The sequence below is a fragment of the Nicotiana attenuata genome, unplaced genomic scaffold, assembly GCF_001879085.1.
Source record: "Nicotiana attenuata strain UT unplaced genomic scaffold, NIATTr2, whole genome shotgun sequence".
Classification (NCBI taxonomy): domain Eukaryota; kingdom Viridiplantae; phylum Streptophyta; class Magnoliopsida; order Solanales; family Solanaceae; genus Nicotiana; species Nicotiana attenuata.
In genome coordinates this window covers 155,821-162,495 of record NW_017672869.1, presented here as the reverse complement: position 1 = coordinate 162,495, position 6,675 = coordinate 155,821, and the positions used below count along the sequence as shown (strand labels likewise).

Here is a 6,675-nt window from a genome sequence, read left to right as displayed (position 1 = left end):
TTTTCAAATGAAGCAGCACAGACATGCCAATAGAAAATTGTATCCGATCGCCTAAAAAGAAATCACATTGAATAGATAAATATAGGTGAAGTTAGAACGAACAAATCATAACTTAACTACGGAGAACGACATTTTTGATATTTTATCTCTGGTAATAATAGAATTTGGTATTTTCAATATTATCTCCATAAAAATAGGTAGAGATTATAAAGAAGGCATAAATTAGAGAAATAGGCAAAAAGTTAACAGGATTCAATTAATGTAAAAGCATAAGTAATAAGTGGAATAAAGACGGACAACATGTGCAAAGGTGCAAATCACTGAAGCAATGAAAGGAAATAATAATATTATGAAACTGAACAAAAGAAAAAACACAGCGACAAAGAGAGAATGGGTAAGTATCAAAATAGAAATAGAAGGTTACATTCTCAGAAAAAATAAAGAAAATGTGGACATAGCATGTAATCCGATGAGAAAGTTTCGAACTTTTAACTAACCTGAGCTGTTATTATGGCAGATTTATAACCGTTTATCATTCCTTTTTCGGTAAACGTTGAAGCAGTAGACCAGTTCAACTAACTATAATTTGATTCAGAATTTGATGTAGGTCCCTTGAAGAGAATGTATATTTTAAAGAGAATTTAGCATGACAGAATAATTAAAATACAACTTCTTATGAGACAACTTTGTGAGATAATTATTTATTAATATTGCGGAAAACATAATTAATGCAAGCCATAGAAAATACAGTTTTTAAATAAAAAGAGGATATCTACTTAAACAAATTGGAAATAAGTGCAAGTGTCAAAATAAATTGAGAGTATTTTCCAAAGAAACAGAAAAAAACAGTAAAATTAGTATACCGAGAAAAGCCATCATCCTTTTCAGTTTGATAAGCAAAGAAGTAACTTTAGTGAATAGTACCGAGAAAGTGCAAACATAATTCATTTCTTTACAAAGATGGGAGAGCAAGAAATTACCCTGAAACTCCTTTAGCTAAGTAAATAAGTCGTTAAAGATTATATAAGTATCCAGATTATGTCCGTTATATATTTTAACTATTAATCCAAATATTGGAAGAACCAAAAGTGAATTGTTGTAGTATATTGAAATATTCTACAACCAATCAAGAAAGTAGGTTTAAAAATTCGTGACCAGCATAACAACAATTGCAGAATTTGCTATTTAAAATTAAAGATGCAAAATAGTTGTAAGTAAAAGAAATTGATTTGTAATACCTTTTCATCTTGTAGAACCAATTCAAAGGAGAAATAAGTGTATGAATTGTAACAATCCAGGGCTTCCCATAGACGAACAACTCGACATTTAAACATCTGTTGCATCCTCGAAATTGTTATATCCTTAATGGAAAAAATGTGAGTAGCCATATTTTGCATAAGCGCTAAAAAAACTTGAAATCAAATGACATCATTAGGAAGGATAGAATTGAAGTAGCGTATATTATTGGAAGAAATATATCTTTGCGAGTTATTTGTTAGTAGATGTAAACATTAAGAAGTTAATACTTCAAAGTAACTGAAAATAGTAACAACAAATGATGATGAGATAAAAGTTAAGCTTACCAATTGAAGTTGTCAACTATTGTTTCTGAAGATTATTTCCAATATGGTTTAGCAAAGACAGAAGCATGACAACCAAAATTGTTCCGAAAATATATCAGATTTGCTATCATTCTCCAAGTAAATTACGGAAAACCTCTTTGTAAACCACATTTATTGCTTTATTTGAAATTTGTCCATCATCGTCATAAACCAAAATCTTTAATCCCTTTCTTTTTGTAACCCGTGATAGAGCAACGTAAAGCTGGCCATGTGTGAATACCGATTTTTTCAAATATAACCCAACATGAGATAAAGATTGTCCTTGACTTTTGTTTATCGTCATTGCAAAGGATACAATTATTGAAAATTGTCTTCATTGGAATTTAAAAGGTATTCTTGCATCAGATGGAGTTAATGACATTCTCGGAATGAAGACCTTTTGTCCAGCCATATTTCCCGATAAAATTTTTGCTTCAATAACTCGATTTCCGAGTCTAGTGATGATTAATCTTGTTCCATTATATAGCCCTGAAGATGGGTCTATATTTCTCAATAACATCACTGGGACACTCACTTTCAAAGTGATAACATGATTTGGAATTCCAGAACACTTAATAGTGTTTAGGAATTCAGGTGTATGTACGTGTTCCAAACCTGTAAAAGCATCGTCTGACATGCAAATTGTATCGGAACTAAAAAATATTTTTGGTTGACTTTTGTTTAGTGAAACCATGTATTCGTTGATTGATTCAACCATGTCAAGAGTGGGAGCAAGAATTCCTCTTTGTTGCAGGTATGTTAAATCACTGCAATGACTTAAAAAATCTAGATATGTAGTTTCCACAGTCGCAGAAATTGGATCACCACAATCATTTATGATAAGATCATCAGGGATGTGAACTTTATCGATACCATCAACAGAATTTCCAAGCATACCATCACCTATTGCTAAAATCCAATCAGAAAATTGTCTTAGATCATTCAAATGTGAATCCACCTGATTTCCTTCCAACCTCATATTTTTTGTTAGCTTTAAGACTTGACAGTGATTCCACAAATATGAAGAATTAAGGGTAGCATTAACAATATCTTGTCTAGTACCTTTTGGAATGACTGGAAGTATTTGTCTAAAATCACCACCAAGAACAACGGTTTTTCCTCCAAATGGACGATCTAAATTGGTTGCATCTTTAAATCTAAGAATATCTCTTAGAATTCTGTCTAGAGCTTCAAAACAATATCTATGCATAATTGGTGCTTCATCCCAAATAATTAACTTTGCATTGACAATCAATTTTGATAAAGGAGTACCTTGTTTGATATTACATGTTGAATCTTCAGTTGCATTGAGTGGGATTGCAAATCTCGAATGAGCTGTTCGGCCTCCTGGTAACAAAAGAGAAACAATTCCGTTGGATGCAACTGTTAACACAATATCTCCTTTAGATCTTATGGCAGAAGACAAAGTTCTCCAAATAAATCTCTTCCCGGTTCCTCCATGACCATATAAAAAGAAGAATCCACCTTTGTCCTCATGCACTGCTTTGATAATTCTGTCATAAACTAACTTTTTCTCCATCGTCAATTTAACCAATAATTCTTCATGTTCCTTAGACAAAGAGCACCTATTATAACGCAATTCTTCACAGATTAGTCTATTCGTGTTGTCAATTTCCTCTTCATTGAAAACCGGTGTTGGCATTGTTGGAAAATCGTATAACGTTCTTCCGCAACCTTTTAAAAAAAATTTCAACTTTTGTAGACAACGATTCTTTAGTTCATCGTTTGTTTGCTCAGCCTCTAAAATAACAAAAGTATATAATTAAGTAATTAATCATAAAAGTATATAGTTGCCATGAGTCATATAAAGATAACATCAAAATGATTTCCTTCGAAAATAATAAAAGCAAATCAATGTAACCTTAATTCTTTTGAAGGCTACATCGATTATGTCTCCAACAAAATATATTAATAATTAATCGCTCATAATTTGCAAGCATAAATGTATATCGTAGAATAGAGTAACATTTAATTTGTATGCACAAGTAATGTAAAAATAATTTAACAATTTTATAATATTAAAATCTTATGTAGAAGGTCGAATTGTATACCTGGATTATCCAACATTCTTCTTTCTTCATGTAAGATATCATCTGATAATAAAATCCATGTTGCCTCCCAAACACATTCTGGTCGTGACATTGAATTGGATAATAGTAACATAGCAAATAATTGCCTAAGATATGATGGCATTCCCCAGTTACTTGCCTCCTTTATGGCATCCACATACTCTTTGTCATCATCTAATAAACCCAGTGCATAACATGCATCTCTAAAAGTTAAATGGTCCTGATTGTTGATTCTGCGTAAATCCTCATAACACTTAGGTCCTTTAATTACATTCAACAATATATTGCTCTCCACTTCCAGGAGGTACAAAGAATATTCTCCCTATTGAAAATGCAGAATTTTTCTTTTTTCCCACTTTTTTTGTTTTTTATTCCACACAAACTTAAGAGGAAATTCTGCATATGTTAATTCTCTTGCTTCTTCATATGTATTATTTGCCTCAAACCAGCTTAAAAACTTTGATTCCTTCACACTTGGTCTATTGGCAACATCATCAATTGGATCATCATCAGAGAAAATAACTGTTTGTTCATTTGGTAGATGAAAGGAAAGTCTTTCTACTGAAGGTTCTCTATGCTGAATTGGAAATTTAAAAATTCTCCAATAAGCTTCACACGGTGATATGTATCGACAATCATAGTACATTTTTATTTCATCAATAGACCGATGAGTCTTCCTCATGCACACTTTGAGAAAAAGTTGTTGTCACACGATCATGACCCTTATTAACGTACTTAAATAAGTACTTGATTGACCGAGATTGATTGCACCATTCAACATTTATATGTGCACCATACTTCAACAATAAATATCTATTGTGTGGTACCACGTACCTGTTATCCAATTCAATTCCTTCTTTCTGGATAGTTCTACCATTGTCCCTTCTTTTATATACAGGATATCCATCTTCATCGATTGTGGTATTTTCTACAAACTTCTTTGGAAAGTGTTTTGTACATCTACCATTACGCATGCAAGGAGAGGATTTTCTAGCAGAACCGCACGGGCCATGCATCATAAAATTCTTCACGGCCATATAATAATACGGATCGACCGACTCATCTAGTATTTCTGCTGAAATTATTTGATCTACATCTCCAACATTTGGATATTTATTATGAAGAAAGAACAATATGTGTGCATGAGGCAACCCACGCTTTTGGAATTCTATAGTATATATCACTGCAAAAAATAATAATTTTGCAATTGGGGTAATTAGTTATAATTTATATATAAGGCAAAATGCTTTATTAAATTATATTACAAATATGATAAGAATTTATTAAAAAAGAATAAATATATCCCTGATTTAACTGATCCAAAAATTTGTTTCTCTTTCAAATCCTTTATTAAACGATCCAATTTGATTTTGAACACCCTAGATAAAATGTCTGTGCGATCTTCTGGTTGCAAGCCCTTGCTCTTTACAAATCTAATTATTTCAGGCCACTTTGGGTTGCAAGTAAATGTGATGAAGAGATTTGGATATCCAGCCCACTTGCAGATTGCCATAGCGTCTTGATAATTTTGAATCATGTATCTTGCACCCCCTGTGAAGCTAGATGAAAGAATTACTCTTTTACCTTGAGAAGAAGGATTTATCTCTCCATGTAAAACTGCATCTTCTAATCCTTTATACATATGAGCTCGCAATTGTTTTTGATGAGTTCTGATATACTTCAACCTAGACGATTCAACCATTGTAAATCCATCGCCCAAGAATTGTTGAAATAATCGTCTTGAGTTGACAATTGTTGGTAATTCGCCATTCCTTTCTTGAATTTTGTATGCGAAATATTCACGCATGCTAACAAAATTCCTTCCTCCACTTGATTCGTCATTTCCATTTAAAGGAATGTCTTCCCTATAACCATCTTCACCTAATGGAAACAATAAAGGATACTGAAGACCTAAATAGGCAACATTCAACTCATTTATCCTTTGTAGATGTCCAAACTGTGTTTCAACAATGATGTCTCGATCACATCTAGATACATCAAAATCTCCCACTACCAAAGCAGCAACCTCTGAAATTGTTGGTAAGTTGTATCTTCTTCCATCATACTTACGTTTTCCTATCAATCTTAGTCTAATATTGGACTGACTATCTTCCTGAAATTTGTCTCTCACCATTCTAAATGACTTTGTCAAAACATTCTGCTCATCAAGCATTTGTTTAAGATCTTGAACAATTTCAGCATGAAGTTGGTTTATTCTATCACCACGACCGCATAAACATAGGTTTTGATAAATTTGGTCTAACTTATGTATTTGTTAGATTATTCATGCATATATAAATTTGTAATAATTAAATACTAACCTCGGTGCATGGATTCTATTCTGAACTTCGTTTTCTGTGTCGTATATATATAATTGGGCAAACTTGGGAGTGGATCCTTCAGGAGGCAATAAACTCCCGATTTGATGATAGTTTTGTCCAGATAATTTGAATGTTCTTGGCCCCTTTGTTTGGTTGACAGAAGCATCAACTTTTCCTCCCATTGAGGTAAATGAAAACATTGAGTTATAACTTCTAATATTATCTCTGAAATGCTTACTTTTTGGACCTATATAACATTATTTGTTGGTGAATAAAAATTTATTCATATATTTGAAGATACTATTGAAGTATGGTAAAAGTAGATTTTATTGTTACCTGATCCGAATAATAATTGTTTTAAAATTGTGGGAGGTTCTTTTGGCTTTGGTAAGACTATCTTTCCATGATTACAACACAAAGAGAACTCTGGTTTTTTTGCTTTGATTTTCTTGTTGATTCTTTCTTCGTACCAGAAGTAAGCACCACAATGTTCACATTCATATGTAGGATCGCCTATATCCCAATACTCTATGAATAAAATAAGCAAATGTAAGATTAACGTAAAGGCGTGGTAAGCCTAGTTATTGTATATATATATTTTTAAAAAAAATATGCATACCTTCATTGTCAATATTTCCATATCCAACATCAGGATCTAAATAG

General features: G+C 32.2%; 1 pseudogene; it reads right to left on the bottom strand.

Annotated features, from left to right (window-relative positions):
• Positions 1-1,689: 1,689 nt before the first annotated feature.
• Positions 1,690-6,675, bottom strand: part of LOC109214769 — a 6,678-nt pseudogene continuing 1,692 nt past the window's right edge.